Source organism: Marmota monax, unplaced genomic scaffold (genome assembly GCF_021218885.2).
Source record: "Marmota monax isolate L192 unplaced genomic scaffold, Marmota_monax_Labrador192_F-V1.1 WCK01_AAM20220418_F8-fsc00099, whole genome shotgun sequence".
Lineage (NCBI taxonomy): Eukaryota > Metazoa > Chordata > Mammalia > Rodentia > Sciuridae > Marmota > Marmota monax.
The window spans coordinates 2142520-2168340 of NW_026692126.1; the positions used below are offsets into that span (position 1 = coordinate 2142520).

At 54.1% G+C, this 25821-nt stretch overlaps 1 protein-coding gene across 2 annotated transcripts in view; it reads left to right on the plus strand.

Moving 5' to 3' along the window:
* Syt2 (synaptotagmin 2) overlaps window positions 1–25821 on the plus strand; it is a 111402-nt gene that overhangs the window by 43682 nt on the left and 41899 nt on the right. Inside the window, exon 1 of one of the 2 annotated variants that reach the window (XM_046463869.2) lies at window positions 21190–21558. The exons of the other annotated variant lie outside the window; for it this stretch is intronic. The gene's annotated coding sequence lies outside the window, so the exon portion shown is untranslated. Of the gene's footprint in view, window positions 1–21189; window positions 21559–25821 lie in introns of those variants that run through there. 2 annotated transcript variants of the gene reach the window in all.

Below are 25821 nucleotides of genomic sequence, written 5' to 3' on the forward strand. Positions count from 1 at the left end.
CCCTCCCTCCTTCCCTCCCTTCCTTCCTTCCTTCCTTCTTCTTTTTTCCTGCTTAGGATTGAACTCAGGTCACTTTCCCACGGAGCCATATCCCCAGCCCTTTTACTTTTTTTATTTTGAGGTAGGGTCTTGGGCCTTGCTAAGTTGCTGAGGCTGGTTTTGAACTCAGAATCCTCCTGGGATGACAGGCGGGGGCCACCCTGCCTGGCTTAGTCCTCAGATTTTCTGATGTTAACCCAGAAAGGGAATCAGAAGAATGAAAAGGAGTATAGAAAGTCATTGGCTCAGCTTCTCTCCAGGCAGGACACAGCCTCGCTACCTTTGACTCCGTACTTCCTGTGAGCTGTGGAAGCAAAGATTGTCCTTTTTAATCTCTTTCCCACTTTCATCCTGGGGACAAACTCCTCAGCCTTTTAAAATGCAGAACAGGAGCCCGTGGGAAGGACAAGAGAGTATATATGAATACATTTCACATTATTTTAAATTGAAATTAAAATTTTAAACTGAAATTGGCACTTCACGCGATGGTGTACTATATTCAGTAATAAAAAAGAATGAAGACGTTGGTTTCTGCAACCCATGGGTAAATGTCCAAATAATTATGCTGAGCACAGGAAGCAGCCCAGGGGAGTGTGTGTGGAGCATGTGATTCCGTTGACGGGGCATTTTAAACTGATGAGCCTGCTCTATGGTAAGAAGCACAAACCACGGTGACCCGGGGTGGGGTGAAGGGGGCTGGAGGGCACAGAGGCCCAGGAGACATTATGAGGGGATGGAAATGCTCTGCATCTTGATTGGGGGGGTGGTGAAGTGGGTATACGCTGAAGATTCATCAAGTCAACACAAATTAGTGTGTTTTATTGTGTGTGTTTGGGATTTTATCTCAATGCAATTGATTAGAAATGTAAAAATAGTGTACAATGAATCAAAATGCATTCTGCTGTCATATATACCTAATTCAAATAAATAAATTAATTTTAAAAAAAGAAAATGTAAAAATAGGGGCAGTGAAGGAGAAACTGGGGCCCATTGGGGATATGTGCTCTCAGGGACCCAAATGGGATGGGGATGAGCCCCTTCCTCCTGGCTAAGCGTGAGCCAGAATGAGGAGCTGAGGCTGGACTTCAGTGGAAAGAGGGCCCTGGAATCCACTGCTGCAGATGGAAGGCCCTCCCTCCACCGCCTCCTCTGCATTCATGTCCCCTGGGTGGGGACCTCACCATGAGGGTGAGCCCGTCTTTCCTACCTGCGTGGCACAGAGGAGACACCTGAAGGTGGAAGAGCATATGCCAAAGGTGGCTGACGTCCTACCCTGCCAGGTCCCCAGAGCTGCTGCTCCATGGGACTCTGCCCTGTGTCCCACAGGCCCTGTCCCCAGGGCGGATGTGCCTTAGCCTGCCTGGGGCATGTCGGTTGCCCGGATACTGAAGCACAGCAAGTGGCTGGAGTGTGGGAAAGCCTGCTGAGGGGATCCTAGCTAGATCTCTCCTTGTCCCTGGGTCCCCGCTGCCACCACCGCTGCTGCCATATGCTCATAATATGCCCAGTGGCCCACCTGAAGACGTTTCTAGAATCCAGTCCAGTGTCATTGCCAGGTGGGTTACATCCACTCCGTAAACACAGATTAAATACTCAGTGCATGCCAAGCGCCATGGGAGGCACCTGGTGTAGTCAGGGGACTAAAAGTCTTGTGTCGGAGCTCCCAGTCTGGCGCGGGGATCCATGAGGTAAACGGGTTAGTACAAAGGTGAGGGTGGGTGGGGAAGCAGGCAGTGTGGGCTTCCAGAGGGGCTGCACCAATGCAGAATGGAGGCTTGGGAGGAGGCAGGGCCGAGCTGAGTCCTTGAAGACAGTTAAATTCCACTCGGCTACATGTAGCCAAGGCAGGCACAAGAAGGAGTGTTCTAAACCCAGGAAACAGCAGGTGCAAAGGCCCAGAGGTGTGAGAAGGGCCTGTGTTGCAAGAGTTACAAGTAGTCTAGTAAGGTTGTAGGGCCTGGGGCTGATGGCACTGAGCGTGAGAGACAGGGGATGGTGGCGAGCACTAGATCTGCCTCCAGTTAGAGCCCAGCATCAGTTTACAGGAAGCTGAATGGTCCCAGGAGGAAGCAATGGGCCAATCTGGAATGTGGGACAAATGACCTGCTTTGTCCAACTGATGAATGACATAATAATATGCCCAGTGCCCCACCTGAAGAAGTTTCTAGAATAAAAGGAATGTAATGGAGACAACAACCAAAGGCAATGTGTGAACTCGCACCTGTAAGGAGGCATTTTGGAGCCATCAGAGAGGTTTGAATATGAAGATAACACAAAGCATTAATTTATGCAAGTCGTGACAGTGTCATGTTATAGAGGGCTTTCTAATGGCATTTAAACTCGAGACCTATGCGGAAGTACTTCTTTTTTTGGTACTGGGGATTGAACCCAGGGGCGCTTAACCACGGAGCCACATCCCCAGCTCTTTTTATATTTTTTATTTTGAAACAGGATCTTGCTAAGCTGCTTAAGGCCTCACTAAGTGGCTGAGGCTGGCTTTGACATTGTGATCCTCCTGCCTCAGCCTCCTGAGCCACTAGGATTACAGGTATGTGACACTATGTCCTGGCAACTAACTAAAAGGTCTTTTTTAAAATGGTGCCCCCAAGCACAGAGACACAGTGGTGCAGAGAGTAGACACCAGAACTCTTGGGGGAGGGGGTCGATCTGGAGGCAGAGGTGACGTGTTTGCGGGGAGCGTGGTGTGTAGATGCGGATGCAATGTCTGGCCAACATTGGAAAGGAGAGACCAGGGCTTGGGAGCAGGCTGAACTGCCCGGTGGTGACTTAATGTCCGTATGAGAATGGCCGGGGACTTTCTTACTGCAGGACTATTTTGCCTCGTGAGGCTCCTTCGGCTTTTCTGGTGGGGTATTCCCCTTTGTGGTGACGATCACAAGGGCCTCGTGTCCCTTGCTCTTCCTGGGGTGAAGGGGTGGCCTGAGTTCTGTTTCTTGGTGCCCAGGAAAGGATCCTCCCCAGTCCTGGGTGAGTGCCTTGGCCACTGTCCCTTGCCCACCTTCCCTTGATTCCAGGCGAATAAAGGACTCTTCCAGGGAAGAGGATCTCGATGACTCCAGGAGAGGCTAAGCACGTAATAAAAGTCCCCACAGCCAAGTGTATCCAAGGACTCACTGCTGCGTCCTGCTGCTGCCTGTCTCCACTGGCAAAGAACAAGCTCAGGCCTCCTCCTGACCCCAGCCCCATGGCCATTATTACAGTCTGCCCACTGTGCCTGGTGCTTTGCTAATCATTCTGTATATATTATTTCTAATCCTCAGCAACCCTTATTAGGTGGATATTAATAATCCTCTTTTACAGATGATGATCCTGAGGCTCAGAGAGCTTACCTGACTTGCCCAAGGCAACTTGGTAAGGGCTGAGCGAAGAACCAAGCTCTGCGTATGGCCCAAGCCATTCTTTGCAACCACCCTATACATCGTCTCCCAGTGAACCTGGCCTGCGCTGAGAGAATCAGGGGTCTGTGAACTCGGCTCCAGAGGTTGGGAGACCCAGGGTCTCTTCAGCCACCTGGATCCACCCCACCCTATCAGTTAGTTAACGATGTACCTGAGCAGGAATGAGGCTCGTGCTTGGCAGGGTCCATTCTGTGCTCTCTCCACCTCTGGAGGAGCCTTGACCCCAGAGAGTTTTAAAAATCCTTTTGGATTTTAAAACCCTTTTGGAGGCTGCCCTGGGTGTCACCGCTAATTAGAAGGTTGAATTTTGTGTCCAAGTGCACACAGCCCTCCCCAGGCCGGCCCAGTTCCCCACGGGGGGAGGGGGGATCCGAGTCATTTCTGCATCTCCAGGAAGCTGAGAGGCTGCAGAGGCATGAAGATACTAGAATCTGGTGGTGCTGGCCTGGTTCAGCTCTGCTCCCTGCCTCATGTATGCGACATCTCTTGCCATTTCCTGGTTGTCGCCCAGGAGATGCCCTCTGCCTGCGATGTCCTTCCCATGCCGTGTGCCTGTGTGATTCCTCTTCTCAGGCCCCTGGCTCGCAGGCTGGGTAGCACCTTTGTTCTGCCACACTAACCACTGTCCCCACTGTGTTGTAGTGTGATCACATGGGTCTCCTCACAGGGGTGGGAGCCGAGTGAGAGCAGGGACCATGTCTTGTCATTCTTTTATGTCCAGAGACTAGCCCAGCCTTGGTGCCTCTCAAGGTGTTTGCCAAGTGAATTAATGAATGGGCAAATGCATGGCTGGATGGAGGAAGCAGATGACTCATTTTTTGACCAACCTTGAGCAACTTAGTTCCCACCTGAACCTCGATGGCTTCATCTGCAAAATCTGGGGACTGGATCCAGTGAGTTCCAAGGGCCCTTCCTGCTTTACAAACACTCCAGCAGGGGTGGAGGGAGCCGGCCAGCGCCCGCAGAGTGTTCCCTCCGAACACCTGCCCCCTTGGAGCAGAGACCGGAGCTGGCAGGCTGGTGATGGATGCAGGACTGGCATGAAAAATTGAGACCACAGGCTGAGCTCCCCCTGCCAGGTGGCTTGAGGGCCACAGAGCGTCACAGGGCAACCGCGAGGGAATGTTATCGATGGCCTGACACCATGTTGGGGGAATTAGCCCGTCCTCACATGTAATTACGAGGCATAGAATTATGCAAAGGGACCGGCCAGGAGCAGAGGCAAAAAGAAATGCTTTGTACCCGCAGTGACGATGAGTGAGCTGGGGAAGAAGGCCAAGCCATTCATCTCTTCCACAGCTTCTCCTGCCAGGGGTGTTGGCAGCAGGTGGCCTTTGTCAGCAAGAGGAACCCCAGTTAACCCCATGCTGTCCTCTGTCTCAGGGTTTGGAGGTAAAGGTCCTCAGGGTCAGGCAGTCCCTAAGGGCCATCTGTTCTTGATCTTTTCTGAGGAAGGCTTTGCACTTAGCCTTAGCATCAGCATCATCCTGGAAGAGGGTAGATATCCAGTAGTAGTTTTTTCTTTTTGGTACTGGGCATCGAACCCAGGGGCACTTAACCACTGAGCCACATCCCTGTCCCTTTTTTATTTTTTTGTTTTGAGACAGAGTCTCACTGAGTTGCTTAGGGCCTCTCTAAGTTGCTGAGTTTGGCCTCAAACTTGCAATCCTCCTGCCTCAGCCTCCTGCGCCGCTGGGATCACAGGCATGCGCCCCTGCGCTTGGCTTACCCAGCAGTATTTACTGAATGAATGTCAGTCATTTAGTATATAAATCATATGGTCCATGGAGGCAAGGATTCTTGTTCTGTTCATTGCTCTATCCCAGCACACAGAACAGTGTCTGGGATAGAGTAGCTGCTCACTGAGTATTTGCTGAATGATTAAATGGCTACAGGAAAGCCAGTGCCAATGTATGAGACAGGCAGGAAAAAAAGCAATGAACTAGGTAAAAGGGAGGCCAGGGTTGGGGAAGGAGGCAGAAGCAGGGCTCAACACATGGCTAAGCATGGACTTGCATCTGTACTGTCCTTAGGCAAAGGCCTTGGGACATCTCTCATTTCCTCTAAGGCAGCACTTCTCAAATTGTGGTACATAGACCACCAGCTCAGACTCTCGCAGAATGCCCAAGCTCATCAAACTGCATCAGAATCTTTGCAGTTGAGCCCAGAATCCGCATTTTACAGAAGCTTCCAAGAGATTATTTTTGGTACTGGGGATTGAACTCAGAGGCGTTTTACCACGGAGCCATATCCCCAGTCCTTTTTATGTTTCATTTTGGGACAGGGTCTTGCTGAGTTGCTTATGGCCTTGCTAAGTTGCTGAGGCTGTCCTTGAACTTGTGATCTTCCTGCCTCAGCCTCGGGAGTCTCTGGGATTACAGTCATGCACCAACTGCCTGGCCCAAGAGATTTTTTAAGGCACATTAAGATCTGGAAGGAGCTGATTAGGCTGCTGGGGAGAAGATCCTCTGCCTTCCTCTGCTACTATTCTGGGATAGAGCAAAATAAACAGCAGCCACCACTTACGAGGGCAGATATGCATTATGTCGCATAATCCTCCTGAGAGCCCTGTGAGGTGAAGGTTTCCCTGTCTCTTTATATAAGAGGAAACTGAGGCTCCAACAAGTGAATGAACTTGCCCCAGGTCACACAGCTAGAAGGCATCAGGGTCAGGACCAAAGCCTGGGCTTGTACATAACGCTGTCCTGCCTCACGGGGTTCCTTCTGTTGCCTGGTAGCTAACCCCAGTCCCTTGTCCTGACTTCAGGGAGGAGAGAGCTGTCCCCTCCACAGGGGCAGTGATTCTGCTCCATCTTGTGTGTTGCTGGAAATGCGTGAAGCAGGAGGCGGCCTCTCTCAGGCATGGTCAATTTGTTTCCACTGAAGACCTACGTGCCCTGCCCAGGGAGTCTGATGGCAGCTGGAGAAGTCCCATAGGCAGTAGCTCTGACCCTGTCATCCTAGCTCACCCCCCAACTTACATATCAGCAGCTGTCACCTGCTCAGCAGATGGGCTGACTGGCAGCACCTCTCCCTGAGCGGTACCCAGATTGGCTTGGCTGTGCCCTGGCTGCCCCTGAGCTAGAGCCATCTGTGCCCAAGAGAGACCCAACATCAGAGAAGGGCAGACGGACCCTGCAGAGCCCTTCAGGTTGCAGAGAGAGATGGCTCAGAACCTTGTGGTGCCCACACCTGCTTTGCCCAGATAGGGCACCTGAGACCAGCGCAGGGTGGTGGGGGGCAGCTTTTCCAGCCCCTGCTAGGGGCTTTCAAAGCCTGTGAAATGCCTCTCACTCAGCCAAACACTGCCGACCTGACTGTGATTCTAAGCCATCTCTTTCTGCTGCCTTCTGCCTGTCAGCAAAGAGCCCCCCTGGTGTCTCTCCATGGCAATCAGAGTCCCTGGAAACCCCGCACCACGGGAAGAGAAGGGGATGGGCTGAGCCGGCGTGGGTGGGTCTGCCCCGGTTCCGTGAGGCCCTTCTGCATTTTTTTTCATAGCTGATTGAACTCATTGCCTTTCTAATGGGGAAAACAGAGCTGGGCTGAAAAGTTCCTTTAAAATGAAACTCAAGAGCAGAAGAACACAGACAGAGGTAGAGTTTGTGGGAAATTAGTATGCCATGTGACAGGGACCGGGAGGGGTCCCTTCCACCAGCGAACCAGAGAGACAGGGTCATTCCAATTCATGCCCTTCCTGAGATCCCTGCAGGGGATTTGGCATTTGATCCTCCACGGGAGGAGGGACATTGCCCACCCCCTCCCTGAAAGAAGGCTCATTTAGAGAGACAGAGAGGTTGATCCTCCTCAAAACGAAAGGCATCTCTGCCTCTGAGTGCAGTCTCACGCCAGAGCCCCTGGGGTTTTGGAAAAAGGAGAAGTCTTCCATCCAGCAATCATCTAAGTTCAATCAGCCCGTGCCCCAGCCTTTAGGAAGGGAGACTCCGCCACTTCCCCTTCCTCCTCCCTAGACCTCCGGACTGCGGCAGGAGCTGGCTGGGGGGTGCACCATGCGGGGCTGAGAGGCAGGTGCCAGTGTCCTAAGTGGGAAGGGTTGACACATTCCCACGCAACCTGGCCATCCGCTTCTGGAAGTGTTTGGCTGCACATTTTCCTGGGAAATGAGGACTTTTAGGGGAAAAAAGAAAACACACGCACACACACAAAAAAAATCCGACCACTGCATTGCAGTGCCTCTGAGATTGGTGCAGGCTGCCCGGCTGTGTTTGAGGCACACACGCTGCACGTCCTCACCCAGCCTGCACCTAGGCCACCGGCCTCCTCACCCCCCTGGCTGGTGCTGTCACAGCCCTGGAACCAGAGGCAGGGGAGGGGGCACCGGCTCTCCTGTCGTCTATCTCTGGACTGACCCAGAGCAGGATCCAAGAGGCAGTGGTAGTAGAGATAGAGGTGGGGATTACTGAGCTAGGGAGGGGGAAGACAGGATGGCCAGGCCAGGAGGCTGGCCTCCTGCTGCCTCCACTGCCCTTGCCAGGACACCGGTTCTCTCCCTCATCCAGAACCCCTTCAGCTGAAGCCCGGGTGGCCCATTACCAGCCCTCATCCTTTTCTCCTCCTTAGGGCCCTTGCTGTTCACACGCCTCTGGCTCCCAGCTCACAGACTGAGACCTATGGAGTTTAGAGCTGAAAGGGGCTGAAGAGATCATCTAGTGCCATCCTTCTATTAACCATGACCCAGAGAGGCAAGGTGACTTGCCCAAGGTCATTCACTGAGCTGAGGGCCGGGCTGGTCTTGGCATGTGGGGCCAGATGTGGGTCAAGAAGTGCTGAGGGAAACCCAGTGAGAGGGCGCTCAGAGAGGTCTGGTGACTTCCTACTGATTGTTTAATGAATTCATTGATTAGCTGTGGGAGGCGGCCGAGGAGGAGACGCAGGATCAGGGTTCAGTGGCCTTCTCTACACTTCTCCCAGGGGCCTGGCCCCACTATAGCCCTCTGTCCTCAGCTTCAGGGCATCCCTCCAATTGCCAATTCCAGTCCGGCCCTAGGACCTGTCAAGGACAAGGAGGGGCTCCTCCCACTGTGCTGGCGGCACTGTTTCTGGAGAGGGTGCTGACCGCAGAGGAACAGGGAAGCCAAGCAGGGGAGCACCTCGTGTCCTCTGACCCAATGGCAGTATGAGGGAGGAAAGGGGGAAACACAGTGACCGCCAGAGACGGCGAACAACTTCCGGTTCACAGAACCATCTGCCTGTTCCCTCCAGGACCTCCCTCTAGAGCTAGTGGTACCCCATCCCTGCAAGCCTTAGGTTCTGAAGGCCCCAGAAGCTGGGAACAGCTCTGTCCAGAGTCCTGATGTCACTTCCCAGAGAAGTGGGCTCTAGGTCTGCATGGGAGGACAGAGAACTGGGTGGGAAAGAGGTCCCGGGCACTCTGAAGGCTACCCTTGGGCCTCTTCTTGTGGGCGGCCCAGAGCGCGGTGGGCATCATGGCTCTTGTGTGGTGTGTCTGGACTCGCTTTGCCTGAGAGTGATGAGGCTTCTGTGCCACTGACCTTGGTGAGGGTGGCCCAGCCTCAGTCTGACCTCTGGAACTCACCAGGAGGGCTCAGGTCTAGGTGGGAGCATTCTCTTCTCAATATCCCATTTTAAGAAGGATATGGACAAACTGAGTCTTGTCTTGCCCAGAAGAATTTGTCCAGGACAGAAGAGGCAATGGGAAACTCTGAACAAGGGTGGAAGGAGCACTTGATATTAGACGCAGGCACCCAGGGGGCTTCTTCTAGAGAGCTGGAGAATGGCCATGTCTGCTGTGGAAGCCACAGAGATACAGGTTTTAGTTCAAGAGAAGGAAGTCCACTCTGACTCTTATAGACGTCCAAACAATGGGAAGGCTATTTTGTGATGGAGTGGGTGGCCAGTTGCTGGTCAGGGAATTCCTGCACAGAGCAGGAAGGAGGTTGAGCTGGAGACAACGAGGGGGGAAGGCAAAGGGAGGTCCTATGCATGTCCTGGCTTTGATGCTTTTGGGCTGTCACCTATGTGTGGCATCTGACATTTAACAATACAGCCCACTGGAGCATCACCTCTCCCTGCCAAAAAAAGCTGTTTTTTCTTATTGTTACGGATGACAAAAGGAACCTCAGAGAGGTTAATGCTGAGTCCTCCACCCGGAAAGCAGCAGCTGGGGCTGGACCCCAGGCTGCCTGGTCCACAGCCCTTGTTCTTGTCACTCAACCACACTCGGCACCGAGTCTCGGGCTCTCAGGGGCCTGGGGCACAATGGAGGGACTGAGTGCCCATACAGACTTGCACCCCTCTTGCTCTGGGTTGAGAATAAAGAGTAGCAAAGCCAAAGAGGAGGGTAGCTGCCACCCAGGGACTGAGGATCTGGAGGCCCCGAGGTTGGCTGGCCATTGGGTTTTCCCTGGCCAGGCTGATGCTCCCCATGGGATGTTGTGAATGGCATGTGTGTGTGTGTGTGTGTGTGTGCATATGTGCGTGTGCGTGTGCATGTGAACATCCCAAAGTCCACGTCTACCAGGGCCACATCTCCCTCACCCAGGCCTCACTGATGACACTTCCCAGCACCCAGTCCTCTGCCTTCTTGGGGTTGCAGCGGGGAGGGCTTCCAAGGCTCTCTTGCCAAGTCCCTACCTGAGCCCTTCACAGTCCCCATAAGACTTGGACCCCTAGCCTTTGACCTTCAGCTAGGGCCCAGGTGTGGGGGGTGGAGGGTGGTAGCTGATAGGATACAGAGCCCCTGCACCTTCAGGTTTGGAGGACCTTGGCACAATGCCACACAGACCTGTCCCTTCCCTTTCATGTGTACCCCAGAGGCTTGCTCACCAGTTCCCCCTCCATCATCTAAGTACAAGCCAGAGCTTAGGAGTTGCTCATTAATGTCCCCTCCTCCTCTCTCTTGCACCAGTTCAATCCCAGAGCCGGTCACCTTTTGCTCTTCCCCCTGGAGCCCTCTTCTCTTCATCCCCAGCCACCTGGTCCAGCCTTTAGCTTCTCTTCCTCATCTGGATGATGCAGAGGCTGATCACTCGGCCTGGAATGAATGTCTCCCCCTCTGCCAAGTTAGTTCCCATCCAGCTGTCAAATCAATTCAAGCACCACTTCCTCCAGGAAGCCATCCTTGATCTCTCCTGAGAAGTCAGAGTTCCTTTATGATGGAGTTCCTTCACAGTACCGGCTGTACCACAGATCTGACAAGTGTGTGTGAGCAGGTGTGGCCAATGGCCAGCCACTGACTCCCCAGGAACTGAGCACAGCATTTGACACATGAAATAGGCAATTAATATAAGGCTGCTGAATGGAAGACGGACCGGCTGGGGTGAGTCTAGAGTCAGGCCTTGCGTGGACAGAGGCCTGGGGGAGGAGTTCTGGTGCAGGGTTCAGGCATGGCTGGCCGGAGTGCGTGGGTCAGCTCTTCCGGGCTCACAGGATGCTGGTCTACTGGGGAGAGCAGGCAGTGCAATGGCCACGGACAATGTGCCTACTTGGGTCATGTGACTGAAAATATTAGTCCTTGGGAGCAATTAGTTAAGTTAAGTTAATTAGCTCATTCATTTAAGTAGCAGCTAAAGCAACGGGGCCTGAAGACTGGGGAAAGACACTCAATTACTTGCACCAATGTCACCCTAATTTCCCTAGTAAGCTCGGCTGTGGCTGGGCAAGGGAAGAGACTTGAACACTCAATTAATCTCCCCTGTTTGGGGCCTGGAGTGGGAGGGGAAGAGGGGCCTGGGGAGGAGGGAAAAGCAGGCCATCAGGACTCGGAAGCCCCAGTGGCCACCTTAACATTCTGACCGACCCTTCTGATAAAGAGGATCTGTGGGCCTCTGAGATGTCACTCCCAGGAGGATGACTTAGCCAAGGTCACACAGCAAGTCAGTTCCAGGGACATACCCAGAGCCCGGGTTCCCAGCCTCCCACACCAGACCTCGTCTTCAGGGGGAGAAGGGAAGGCATGCCAGTCACCATGTTGACCCGCAGAGGCCAGGGAGTGTGGTGACAGGCTTGCACAGCACAGCTCACCTAGAATGGCATCCGGAACTGAGATGCCTGATATCCATTCCAGGGTCCAGCACCCGGTCTCTTCCCTACCTGGAAAACGAGGCCACTGGTCTTACATACCCCTGTTCCCTACCCTAATCCCTTGGGGACAATCTGTGGGTGCACAGGTCCTGGTCTCTTCCTCACCCCATCTGAGGTCACCAGGCAGCACTGACCACACATTACCATGTGCCCAGATGCTGGGCTTGGCGGGGTTAGAGGTGACTGCACAAGCCCAGGACAGCCACCAGAGAGCAGCAGGGGTCAGTGTGTAAGGGCAGCTGAGCCGGTGAGGACGGGTGATGAGGGGGAGGTGGGATGGGGGCTTGAGGGAGGACAAAGGGCTTCCCAGGAACTTGGGTGAATACTCGGAGGGAGTAGGCAGAGTGAGGTGCAGACGGGCTGGGGGCTCATGGGTATCCATGCCGGGGACCGAGTCAGGGGAGTCAGAGTGATCAGATGGAGTCATTTGGGAAAGGGTCTTGACAGCCAGGAGGCTGCATTTGGGCTAGGTGCAGCTGGAAGAGAGCAAAAGGCGATGCTCAGGATGTTCAATCAGGACGATGGCATTGAGGTGTCAAGCCACACATGCAGAGACAGAGGGAGGTGATGTCACTGGGGAGGGCCATATTTTCCATGGACTACTGAGCAGGGACGATTTACTTGCAAGGCTGGTTTAGGAGGAAATCAGACTCCAAGGGAGATGCAAAGTGGGAAGGAGAATTAGATGCCTCCAGCTCAGGCTTGGTGAAGCCCCAGGCCGTGCACCTCTCGAGGGTCATCTTACGTGAATTGGAGATGGATGTTTCCTAGGAAAAGGAAACTGGAGCTCAGAGAGTATAAGTCATTCATCCAAGTCACACAGTTCACACAAGGCAGGGCCACGCTTCCTGGTGGGATTCTGAGGCTATTGGTCTTTCCAGAAGCTCTCATCCTCACTCTTGGCTCCACAGAGAATGACCAAAGTCTGGTCCCCTCCCAGGCTGATTAAAAGGGACTCTCCGGGAGAGGGGGCTGGCACCTAGCTCCTCAGGTGACTCTGATGGATAGAGAGGCTGAGGACCATCATTCTGTGGCCAGCTGCTTCCTACTTGAGCCCCTAGGCTCCAGCCATTCCATCACGGGCGGGCACTGGCTCCTGTGTCCAGGCACTAAATCCACCGTCGTCAAGGACGCACGAGGCAGGGAAGAAAAATGATGCGTTAAAGTTGATCTGGGACAGGCCTCCTGCAGAAGGGCAGGAGCCAGCAAGTCACAGGGAGAAGCGAGAGAGGAAAAGCTTAGGAACCCGGGGGAGGGGGGATCCCCAGAGAGCAAAGACAGGAGTGGAACCTGTTGACACTTTCCTGTCACCTGCATGCATGTGTGGTCCTGGGAATCCCCTTTTTTCATCACCATGACCCTTGACACCTGCTACTTCTCCCTAGGAAGCCAGCTTTTGAGTTGCCACTCATCCAAGACAGTCGAAGGGGAGGGAGACTGTCCTCTCAACAGATGCACGCATAGCTCCTCGGACCCCTTCCACTGTCAGCAGCTGCCACCAACTCTCTGTGCAGAAACACTCCTCCCAGGGCTGGGGACAGAGCTCAGTTGGTAGAGTGCTTGTCTCACATGCACCATGCCCTGGGTTCAATCCCTAGCACCACAAAAAGAAAAAGAAACAAGAAACATTCATCCCAGAGATAGTCCAGGTGGACAGTTTGACTGCACTGGACACCATCTCAGACATAAGTCACCTGTGTGGCTTCTTTAAGTATATACCTCACCATTCCAATTGTGTAAAATGGGTAGAATGATTTTAAATTTTTATTTGAAACCTTTAAGAAAAAGAAAGATTGTTCAAGAGCAGTTTGTGACTTTTTAGCCTTGAGGTAATGACTACTGATGATAACGCGCTGGGGTGGACAGAAGGAACAAGCCCTGAGCCTCGGAGTCTGGAATCAAATCCAGTCCCTGCCACGTACTGGGTCGTCAATATCTTTGAGCAAGTTTTTCTCTGTGTGAGTCACTGGTTTCCAAAGGTGCGTGACCTGTTCAAACCTCTTTTCTGAACTCCAGACCCAGTTCTAACCATCTGCCGGACGTTTCCTCCTGAATGGGGCACAGGTTCCCCCACTGAGCTCACATCCACAGCCTCTCACGCTCCTTCTATTGGTGAATGTCCTTCCCATCCTTCTGGTGACACACATCGGAGGCCCAGAACTTGTCCTCGGTGCTGTCTGCCTCAGGCCCATGTGCATGGAGTCTCCCCTTCTGGACACGCAGACCCATCCTGCCTCTCCACTCCCACTAGCCCCTGCAGCCCGGGTGTATCACCTTCCCCTTATTTCCAGACACTGCCCCTCTCTGCCCGCAAGCCTTCCCCAGCCCATTGCCAAAGCCCGGCCCCCTGACCAACAAGGCGTTCAAGTTCAGGTCTGATGTCCCTCCAGCCCCACCCCTGGCCACTCCTTCCCTCTCTGTCCAGTGCCTCCTGCTTCCTCCCTTGAGCACTTTGCTTGGATCACCTGCCCTTTCCTCAGGAGCAGATCAGAAGTGTCCCTGGTGTGCCAGTGAGCTGCCATCTTCCCTGGAATCTCTCCAGAGTTGGCTCCACTGAGTCTCCAGCTTCCCTGGTCCAGGGTGCTTTGGGCACACCTGCTGGGGACCCTTTACTCCTGCATCATGATCCGCCTGCACGCCTGTCTCCCCAACAGACTTCCACATTCTTGAGGGCAGGGATCATGTCCCAGAGCATGTCACATCCCAGCCCCTGGCAGAGTGCAAGACACCTAGTGAACATTTGGCAGAGGATCCTGTCCAGTGTTTGTCCCCTTTCAAAGACCCAGCTACACTAACAGGGACATACACACTGGCCCTGGTCAGTAGGTGGTGACAGAAGCATAGCCATGCACCAGCGTATGGCCCCTTCAGGTGGTCATCTCAGGCAGGCAGGGGACATGGGCACGCAGGTGGGCGACCCACTGGAGCATGAAGCTCACCCAGGTAGGGTTTCCGTGACTGCAGCTCCCCACCCATAGTTATGGGAGTTGATTGTCTTGATGTCATGGTTTGAATCTTTAATGTCCCCAGAAGCTCATATGTTAGAAGAAGGTCCCCAGTAGAGCGAGGCTCAGAGACGGTGACTAGGGCTGTAACCTCATCAATGAATTAATCCATTTGATGGATTAAGAATTTGAATGACAACTTGGTGGGGTAACTGTAGGCAGGTGGGCATGGCTGGAGGAGGTGGGTCACTGGGGACATGGCCTTCGGACTGTTCCTGTCCTTGATCCTTCTCTCTTGCTGCTGTGAGCTGAGCAGCTTTCCTACTTCACACCCTTCCACCACCATGCGTCTGCCTTGGAGCCAGCCGGCCATGGACTGAGACATCCGAAATCATTAGCCCTAAATAAATTTTCCTTCTCTAAGTCGTCCTTGCCAGGTGTTCTGGTCACAGTGGTGAGACGCTGGCTAACACACCTGGCTTCCTGAATTCTCTTGGAAGGTCCTCTGAGCCCATCCCCGATTCCCTTTCCCTCATCAGGGGCCCTCATATATGGCCCACTTGTGGCTCCAGTCTAGAGAGAATTCAGAGAATGGGGCTTGCTGGTCCTGTCTGGGAAAAGCTCCTCTTAGAGACGATGGAGATATATTTCCTCGAGAGCAGGGAGGACTGGAGCTGGTTCATGGTCACCTGGAAAATGCTGAAGTTAGTTAGCTCTATGATCTTGGGAAGATCACCTCACTCCCTAGGAGGTGGGTGAGTTTTAGATCCCCACAGACCAGGACTGGAATCCTGGTTCTGGTACTTTCCAGCCATGCAGACTAGAGCAAGTCATTTGCACTTTTTTTTTTTTTTTTTTTTTGCGGCAGGGAGGGGGGAGTACAGGGATTGAAACCCAGGGGTGTTTAACCACCGTGCCACATCCCCAGCCCCTTTTATTTTTTCTTTTGACACAGGGTCTCACTAAGTTGCTTAGGGCCTTTCTAAGTTGCTAAGGCTGGTCTCAAAGTTGCAATCCTCCTGCCTCAGCCTCCCGAGCAGATGGGATTGCAGGTGTACACCACCACTTCCAACTCATTTGCACCTTTTGAGCCTCAGTCCCCTTAGCTGTGAAATGAGGACAGACATGTTTTTCTTAAGGTAGTTATAAGACTTAGGGAAGATCCAAGTGTCTACAACCCTGCCCAGTTTAAGGTTAAGGAATGAGGAGGGTGCTTGGTAGTGATTGGTAAGGTGTAAAGAAGAGGGGTTTGGAGTGTGGCCCCAGGTTCAAATCCTGCATCTTCCGTTTCCTAGCTCTGTGACCTTGGGAAAGTTAGTTTACCTCTTTTTTGCCCATCCGTAAAACGGGAACAAGGATAATTTTCTCCTCTGGGGTTACTGTAAGTATTAACTAAAGACATTCACGTTAAACCCTTAAAATAGTGCCTGGCAGGGGCTGGGATTGTGGCTCAGTGGTTGAGCACTTGCCTGGCATGTGTGAGGCGCTGGGTTTGATCCTTAGCACCACATAAAAATAAATAAATATTTTTTTAAAAATAGTGCCGGGCACATAGAAAGCACCCATATGTATTCCTTGTTACCTTTATTAGCATCATCTCAACACCTGCATCTCATTAGTTCTTTTTGTGGGGAGGGGATTGAACTCAGGGACACTCAACCACTGAGCCACATCCCCACCCCTATTTTGTATTTTATTAGAGACAAAGTCTCACTGAGTTGCTTAGTGCCTGGCTTTTGCTGAGGTTGGCTTTTAATTCAAGATCATCCTGCCTCAGCCTCCCGAGTAGCTGGGACTACAGGTGTGTGCCCCCATGCCCTGCACATCTCATTAGTTCTAAGCACCTGCCTGTTCTTGTGGGAAACCTGGCTTCCCCCAAATCTGCCTCCCCCTAGCCTAGGTTCTGGGAGCCCCCTCAACCTGCCTTCCTCCGTATGGGCTGCCACTTGCTCTGGTTTCAGTGTCTGCGGTCCCAGCACCACCATCTAAGCACTGCTCAGTGGCCCCACCACCTGCCCACCCCTCACACCTTCCTTAGAGCAATGGCCCCAGTCAGCAGCCTGGTTCCAAGAGAGGAGGGCAGCCCCCCTCCCGGGGTGAGGAGAGCACAGAGGGCAGGGCCTCACAGCAGGGCTGCTGGGGACCTCAAGGGCCAGATTTAGTGAGCTAGCTCCAGGGCAGCACATGCTCTTTACACACAGCCATTCTCTCTCCAGGATCAGTGGGTCACACAGGGTCTAGTGACAGCCACTCTACCCAACCTGGAGGGTCTCTCCCACTGACCCTCAAGCCCTGTTGTGAAATCTGGCTTGTTTTGTTGACAGTATTCTTTATTTTGGGGAAACCCCCATTTAATGACTGCCAAAACCATTCCTGTATGTCTGGAACCCTTGACACAATTCAGATTTCCCCTAGCAATGACCAGGGGTACCATTCTTTAGCCCCCTGCAAGCCAGTGAATGCAAATACATACCTCAGAAGAAGGGTGTCAGTAGACTACTTAGGTTTGCTGCAACCAATCCTGGACTCCTCGCCCTGTCCCCAAGACATGTGAACTGCCTGGCATATAGTAGGCACTAAATAAACAGCTATTTCTATCAATTTTCTCATCTGCAAAGTAGAGATAATATTAAAATAACAACTCACATTCACTGTACCCTTGTTCTGGCCTAGGCAGTGTTCTGAGTTTTTTGCTCTATTTTGTGGCTTCTGGGAATGGGACCCAGGGCCTTACCTTGCCCATGCTAGACAAGTATCCTACCACTGAGCTACATCCCCAGCCCCTTACTGAGTTTTTTTTTTTTTAACATGTATTAACTCATGCAGAATTCACAGTGACTGTTTCTGTTCTCATTTTACAGATGAGGCACAGAGAGGTTAAAGTAAATTGCCTGGCCACACAGTTAAGTAGCGGGATTCACACCCAGCAGTCTGGCTTTGGATCCTGTAACCTTAACCAACACAGTGTCCACACTGTCGCTCAGGATTGCTGAGGGTTCCAATGATTCTATATAATCTGGTCCTCTGCAAGCACTAGGGGCTGATGCTCTGGGGGTTCAGTGCTTTGGAAGGAGAAGGGGCAAAGTTGAGGACAGCGTTTCCCTCAGCGTGAGTCATGGTCATGGTGGTGGGACTTAGGGACTCTACAGACTGCAGTGGCTGCATTTCCAGAAAGGAAGCACTGAGAGCCGCTATTTTGGCTGCCTAGGTCTGAGGGGAGAGGTAAAGAACAAGGACATCAGCCTCCCTTTTGTGTCTCCCTCCTCTCCCAGCTGGGACCCACAGCAGGGGGTGGTCACCAGCAGGCTGCCTTCACACTCTGTAGGCAGCAGTCTCTGCTTCTTTGGCAGGGTACCCACCATGGGGAGAGGATGCCAGCCTCCCAACAGCAGCCTCAGAGAGGCCCAGGTCACTTGGATAGAAAGGGGGGAATATCTTGACAGCTCAGGGAGACTGCAAAGTCCTCTCTGGGACACCTCTTCCTAACATGACCCTGCCACCCAGGAACCTGGTCCTGCAGGGTTGGATTGGAGCCCAGAGCTCCAGGGCAGCTCCGGGACTTGTGTGTGGGAGGAGCGCGAGTTGCCATCTCACTGGAACAGGGAGGGGAGAACATTTTATTTTAGTCTGTGGACTTAGCCGAGGTGACTTTGGGGGGGATGCTGACAGAGATCATGAAGGAGGCCAAAGCCCTCCCTCCCCTGACCACCCCAGCTCAGCCACTGACTGACACATGGCTCCCAGTCCTGGGTTGCTTTGGGATGACACCAGCGGCCAAGCCAGGGATAGGGCCAAGAAGCCTGTGCTTGGACTGCAGCCTTAAGAGGCAGAGCTGGCATTGGGGACAGAAGCTGCTGGTGGCTGGGGCGGCTTTCTCCAGGAGTCCTGGGGCGGGAATTGGGATTTCAGGGACCAGTAGAGAGGGGGACATGGGAGGAGACAGAATTTGCCCAAGGTCACACAATGTACAAGGGCCAGCGGCAGGGTTCGAAGACACCAAGCCTCATAGCTACTGAGCTATTTATGGAGGGGCTGCCCAGGGCTGGGGGAGCAGAGGGTCCTTACCCTGTGGATCTTACAGTCTAGGGGGGAGGGAAGCCGAGCATAAGATAGGACAAGAGTGACAAGGCTGCAGAGGAAGGGCACAGGGTGCATCAAAGAGAGGGGCCAGGGGGCCAAGACCGGCAGGAGGAAGATGGGCTAGCATGGGAAAGGGGGTGAAGAGGATGGGGGTCCTCTACTATTAGGACCCTGCAGCTCAAGACAGCGCAGCACGGCCAGGCTCTGCTGTGCACAGAGTTTGGTAGGGCCAGAGAGGGGAGAAGGGCACTTTCTAGAGATGCTGGTGCAGGAATCCCACAGGAAGAGGATAGGGAAGGAGGGACAAACAGGACATAAGAGCTGCAAGGGAGGAGGGTGTACCTAGCCCATGGAGATTGGGGAGGATCACAGTCTAGAGTCCTAAGAGCTAGCTCCATAATCTGTGACCTTGGGCCCTTGGGTGGGTCACCCATGTTTAGGGACTTCCTATGCCTTAATGAAGCAAATAATTGACCCCTCCTTGCATCCTGAGATTGTTTATGAGCATCTGGTGAAATTAAGACCATAAGGAGAGAGATCCTGTAGGACCTCAGGAGGCCCTGAGCAAATCCAGCTGGAAAACTCAAAGGGACTCTGGATGTTCCCACCCCACCCCCCAAGCTTGACCCAGCCCCTCCTGTGCAAATGTCACCTGGTCCTTCCACACTCCTTCAGATTCCACTGCCCCTGGAGGGCAGGCAGCAGATATTAAACCCAGGTGCTTTCTGAAGGCACAGATATGGCCTTCAGGAACTCTGCCCTTTCTGTCTGTTTTACTGAAGGCAGCCATGAGTGAGGCTGAAGGATCTTTTAATTTATTTTATGATAAGAACGAAAAGGATCATTTCATCCATCCCCAGGCATCCAGGTAGTGCTGGTTTCCAGTCGTGAAGGCACAGGCCTTCTCTGTCAGGTAGGATGGTGTCACAGACACTCAGCATCAGGGAGTTCTGAAGTCTAACTTGACCATAACCTGCTACATCTTCAGTGTGGTGGTGATGGGGGGGGGGAGGTTCCAAGGAGAAGCAGAAATGTTCTTCTGCTTGCCCACCCATCTCAGGTGACAGGGACCCCATCAGTGTGTGTGTGTGTGTGAGTGTGTGTGTGTGTGTGAGTGTGTGTGAGTGTGTGTGTGTGTGTGTGTGTGTGATCACATGCAGCAGGGGGAATCCCTAATGCCCTCTTCTGAGTAGATTGCCCTTGAGCTTTCAACCCTCAGGTTCCCTTTTCCATATTAAGAATGGCAAGGGTCAGCTGAGCTGACCAGATCTCAGGAGTCATTTCTTACCTTTATCATGTGCGCCCGCGCGCGCACACACACACGCACACACCCTTGACAGCACTCATGCCAGGGGTCCCGTCCAGGCTCATGCTGCCTCCCAGGGCCTGAAGCCTGGAAATCCCCGAATCAGCTTTTCTGTAGACCTGGGGCCATGACTAGCGCGCTGCTGCCATTCTAAAGAGAGGCTCCGGCCTGCGCAGGAGCAGGGCTTGCTGCAGCACTGCAGTGGCACAGCTTTGGGAGTGATGTAGGCATCCTGGGGCTGGGGACAAGTGGAGGAAGGGAGGAGGAGGGGATTTGCTGAGGCTGTGGGGAATTTCCCAGGTTCTACAGATTGGGTGGGGATGAGAAGGCCTGACTGAGTGCCCAGACACACAGGCCTACAGGAATTTGGGGGGGGGGATCACTTCCTTGGTCAAGCCCTAAACTTAATTCATGATTCTGAGTGTGCAGAACAGGAGGAAAAAGGAAGGAGCTGCTGCTGACTGTGAAGGAGGCTGAGGGCCAGAAGGCCAGGGAGGGCTAATGGCCTGACAAAATTCCACCGGCTGAGCTCTTCCGAGGCCTTAGCAGGTGGATGCTGAAGAGAAGATGAGGTGCAATGAGGCCAAGAGGGACACCAAGCTCCTGGGCCTCCTTGCCCTCTGGCCCTTCCTCTGCCCATGGTGGGCGGAGGCCTTGCCTTCCTCTGGAGGGACAGTGCAGAGTGGGCCTGGTAGGGCAGAGTTGGTCTCCAGGGTAGAGCGCTTTTGGTGTGTCCTGTCCCACAGCGAAAGCGAGCACAGGGTCCCTGGCTGGCAGGCACCGTGCCTCCTCCCTTGCCTGGCTCACTCCACCTCCCTTTCTCCCTTCCCCAAGTGACCCAAGGAGAGCCCTGGAAGATTCTACTCCGACCTCCCGGATGAAGTGACGCAGGGGACCGTGGACTGCAGGGGACCACCTCCCCTTCCCCTCTAGAGTCTGCCTTTTGTTCCGTCTCTCCTCTTCTCCCTCGACTCGGGGAAACCTTCATCAGTGTCCCCTGAAGCAAATCCTTCCTCTCCCACCCCTCCCCTCAACAGTTCGACAGCAGGGAGGTCCCCTTCCTCCCGCCCCTCCCCCAGCCAATCCCTTCACGGAGAGGCTCTTAAAGCTCGTGGGTGACGGGATGGGGTGGGGAGTGTCGCAGGAGGGCACTGAGGGGCGGGGACTCCTCCGCAGAGCTCGGGGAGCCCCATGGGGCTCCTGGCCAAAGCCCGCCCCGCCCGCCCCAAACTTCTGTAACGCCCGCCCTGCCAGGTTAGCCCCCCTCCCCCGTGCACACTCCTCCCCTCCCCCTCGTGCCCCCTCCCGCGGGCTGGGCCGTCCCGACTGGAGAAGGCAGCGGAGCGGAGGCGGCCTCCCCGCACCGGATCGCCTGAGGCGGGGTCCCTGCGGTTTGCGGGATCGCCCTCTGAGGGGCCAGCACGGGCTGTGTGCAGGCGGATGTGAGGAGCATGTCAATTGGCGGGCGGGGGAAGCGGGATCAGGTTGTTACTACTGCAGAGAGAGAGAGAGAGGGAGAGAGAGAGAAGAGCGAGCAAGAGAGAGAGCGCGCGCGCTAGCAAGAGAGGGAGCTGCAGGCGGCAGGAGAGCTGCAGCGGCCCGGCCGGCTGCGAAGTGGGAAAGAGGGACCTCGACTTCAGGACCCCGGGGGTCCCCTCCGTTCTTCCTGTCACCAGCTCACACCGAACTGCCCCGAACGTCCCTGGTAAGAGGGAGCCCGGGCGGGGCACCTTGCGAGGGCAGCCCTAGGTCCCCAGCAAGCCACGCCCCGACCACCAGCAGCCTTCCCAAGGGACTGCACCGTGGGCGGGTGGGTGGTCGCCGAACTGGGACCCTCTGACTTTCTGGGCTTAGCGCTCACCACGAACGAACTAACTGCAGGACGGTGCCCACGGTGGGAGCCTGGTTTCCGGAAATCCACTTGCTTGGCAGTCCCTGGGGAGGTGGCCTGAATTATCCCGGGAACCCCTCGCCCTTCCACCTGTCTCTCCTCGCGAGCCCGGAACCGCGCGGGGGGAAGTCGGGGGCGGCCGTTGTGCCTCCGCGGGGGGACCCGGACACTAGCTGGAAAGCGAAGGCGCTCGCCCCTGAAGGGGCGAGGAGGAGGTGGATGAAGTGGGTGTGCGGTGCGAAGTGGGTGCGGGGCACGTGGGACCCCACCCGCCCGCGCCGCAGTGAGGATGAGTTGAAGGATCCCGTGCGCGTGCGGAGCCTGGAGCTCGGGAGCCCCTGGAGAAAAGTGGGGCGCTCTGGGGACACTGGCGGTGCGCAGGGCTCACTGCCCTTCAGCACCCCCTCGCCTGCTGCAGCCATCCGGGACTACGATCCTCTATAACGTCTTTTGCCCCCTCCTCTCCCTGGAACTTTTATCATACTCCAGCCACTCCGTGCTCTGTGCTCCAGGGATCCTGGCAAGCGGAGGCGCTTAGGACCGGAATGGGGAGGGGGGAGAAGGGGCGGCTGGGCAATAGACCGAATGCCCTATTCAGTTAGTTCTGTGACCTTGGGCAAGCTGCTGTACGTCTCTAAATCTCTGGGTGATGGAGGCGCGTGGTGCACCAGGCAGGAATGGGAACGCGGTGGGGGAGGGTGCTCTGGTGAACAAGCCCCTGGGCCAGCCTGCCAGAGCCTCTGCGCCTGGAAATTCGCTGCTTTTAAGATCGCTGGCCTCTGTCTATGGCGAGCTCAGCACACACTGAGAGGAGAGAGGTGACAGTGAGGAGCTGTGAACCCATCCTCCCAGGGAGAGTCCGAAAGCTCCTATCCTGACCTGTCCTATGAACTTAGGCAACTGTTTCCCTTTTCTGACCTCAATATCTTCTTCTGTTAAATGGGGATTTGGAATTTGTGGTATCTGAGTTCTCTCCCAGTCCCAACACTTGCTGGCACATGAGGCCCGTTAAAGAAATAGGGTTGGGGTGTAGCTGGGTAGGGTGACCTGTTCTCTGAGGAGACTGTAGCTCCCTAACCCTCTGCAGAGACAGTGGGACCAGGAGGGTGCAGCCTGCATATCCATCATCCTGTCCCCCTCTCAGGACAGGCTGTCTGAGGGGAGGATGGCTGAGTTCTAGCACCACACACCCTTTCTGCGGAGAGCAGAGCCTCCCCTAGGAAAAGTCTCCCTATGACAGAGAGGAGACAGTAGGCTAAGGGGGGATATCAAGGTCATGCTGTCTGCCCCCGTCCCCCCAGGCAAGACTGCTTCCACCTTAGACAAAGATGAAGCAATCCTCTCTGTTTGGAAAGATCTCCACAAGAGCCCATACTGTGCCACTGTGAGGCTCTAGGGAAGTCCCATCTACCCTTTTCTGGGTGAGCTCTGCTTCTGTCTTCGGTGGAGATGCATTGCTAGCTCTCATTGGGCCTCAGGTGTTGTGGGGAGTCCTGGTTGAAGACACAATAGCTGAGTTTAGTCTACAGGCTCTGCCTCCTGTTTCTGTGACCTTGTGTGACCTTGGACAAGCCCCTTGTTTGCTTTCCTCACCTGTACATTAAGAGGGTTCAACTAGATAACCCTATCCAGCCACAGCACATCTGTGGCTGAAGTTTGGGGCTTGGTGCCTGAGTGGCAGGAATGGGCTTGACCTGGCCATGAGAACAGGTGGTCTGTCCTGCTCATCCCTGGAGTGAGACCTTGGGAAGTCCTGGCTCTTCTGGTTATTAGCTGTGTGACCTTGAGCAAGTGCTTTTATAGCTTTGAGCTTCATTGACTCAACTGTCAAAACACAAGGATCCTGGCAGTGTTTGGGGGGTAGTTAGGAGGATTAAGCAAGAAACATGTGAAATGTTTAGTGAATGGGAGCCCTCTAGGTCCTCACGAGGGGCAGCTGTTGTTAGTAGTAACAATAAAAGCTGGTTTCAGCAGGTCTGGAACAGCTGTGAACAGCGGCTTGCGGGGCAGAGATTTGTGGACTTGGCATCTTCCCTGTGTTCCCGAAGCTTCCCTGCAGACTGGGAGTCCAGGCACTGCTCCTGTCTTCTGGACACTTAGAGTCACCCTGCCGCGGGAACTTCAGGGCAAAGAGAGAACGTGGCTTTCTTAGAATCTCACATCTATTTTCTTCTAGTTCTCCCTTTCACACCCCCTGCCACCGCTGGTCCCTTCTGTTGTTATGACAAAATGGACCTTTTTCCAGGAATGAGCCAACTGAGGACCTGAGAGGATTGAGACTGTCTGTCTCTGAAGTGAGTGGCCAGAAGCATGTCCCCCCGGCTGGGGTGGAGGGCACGGCAAAGGGACTGGCTCATTCTTGGAGGAACTCTCAGTATCCCAGGGCCAGGCCAGACTGCGCGTGCGGGTGGCACTGGTTGGCAGGGCTGGTGTTTGGGTTTACCCCAGGCTCACTGCAGGAACTTAGGCAAGTCACGCCCCCTCTGGGTCTCAGTTTCCTCATGTGTGAAGTGAAAGTTTGGTTTAGGTCATTTGGACCTGCAGGGCTCACTGCCCTTCCCCGCCACCTTATGACAACCTGGGGAGAGATGAAGAGCAAAGGCTTTGTAGATAGACAAATCCAGGTTTCTGTCTGGGCAACAGCTGTGTGAATTTATTGACTCTCCCTGAGCCTCCATTATCTCATCTGTGAAGTGGGGATAATTTTTTCTACCTCTTAGGGGTTCTTATGAAGAAGAATGAAGTGGGAATGATTTATACAAAACACCTAGAGTGTGGGGAGTTCCTAGTGTGATAGTAGGTGCTGCGCCTGGTGTGGGTTTTTGAGGTTCTGTGTCATCACAGAGGGGGCTCAGGTCAGAGGAAGGGCAGGGACAGAGCTCATAGTTGTGCACTATGCACAAGCTTCCAGGAAAACTCTCCAGTTCCCTGTGTCAGACCCCACCCCCATCCCCACTGTGCTCTCCTGGAGTTTGTATGCTTTGGCCCTTGTCACCTGACCTGCTCCCCACGGGAGCTGCAGGGCTGAGCCTGAGCCTGTTGGAAGCAGGACAGGCCACCAGGAGGCTCCTGGTGATGGGGGAACACAAGCCGGAGGCGTGACATCCTTCAATTCAAGGTTAGTCATGAGGAAAGGGCTGTGAAATGAGGTCTTGGAGAAAAGGCTGGGAGCCGGGGTGTGGCCACCATGTGGTATGTGAGGGAACCTCAGAATTTGGCACTGAATGGTCCCCTCCAATGCTCTGGTTCTGATTTGGGGGAAGCTGAGGTTCAGAGATGGGAGCACCTTGCCCAGGATCACACAGCACATTAACGCCCGTGGTAGAGCTGACTGGCACTTTTGGACCCTTGGTCCGGTGTTCTTTCCATCCTCCCACTCATGCACTGAACAGTCATTTTCTGTTTCTTCTAAAATCAGAGCACAAGGTGCAACACTTTGATGGCAACAGGAAGGCATGGGTACTGATAGGAAGGAACGTCCTGATCCAGTTACCACGATCATTGGGTCCAACATCCCCATTTTGTAGATGAGAATGCTGAGGCTCAAGAACATTTAAAGACTAGTATAAGGTTACCCAATGTCAGAGACTTGAATTCCCAGACCTGAGACTTGAATTCCCAGCTACGCCATTTTGCTTCTCCTGGCTCCGACGTGCCACATGGCAGCGGGACAGACAGAACGGGAAAATAAACCTGGATGGGCTTGGGGACGGGAGGCAGGACACAGAAGATCAAAAGACAGAAATATCACTCCCAAGCTGGTGGCTGGCTTTCTTGGCCATATCAGTTGGCCTGTGCTCTGAACTGCCGGGCTGACAGCCTGCTGGCCCTCGAGGGGACAGAGACAATAGTTGCTCCTCCAGGTTGGTTCCATGGGCCATGCTGAGTGAAAGAAAGTCAATATTTGCCCAGTGGCAGCGCACAGGCTGCGAGTCTGAGTTGGGGTGCGGGTGGGGGGAGTGGTTCCGAAGGCCTGGGGGCGGGAGGGCACTTGACTTCTGAAGGAGGCTTTGGATTTTCCGCATTAAATAATCCTTTGTGTGTCAGCGTGTCTGGGTGTCTCCCCGCCTCCTAGAA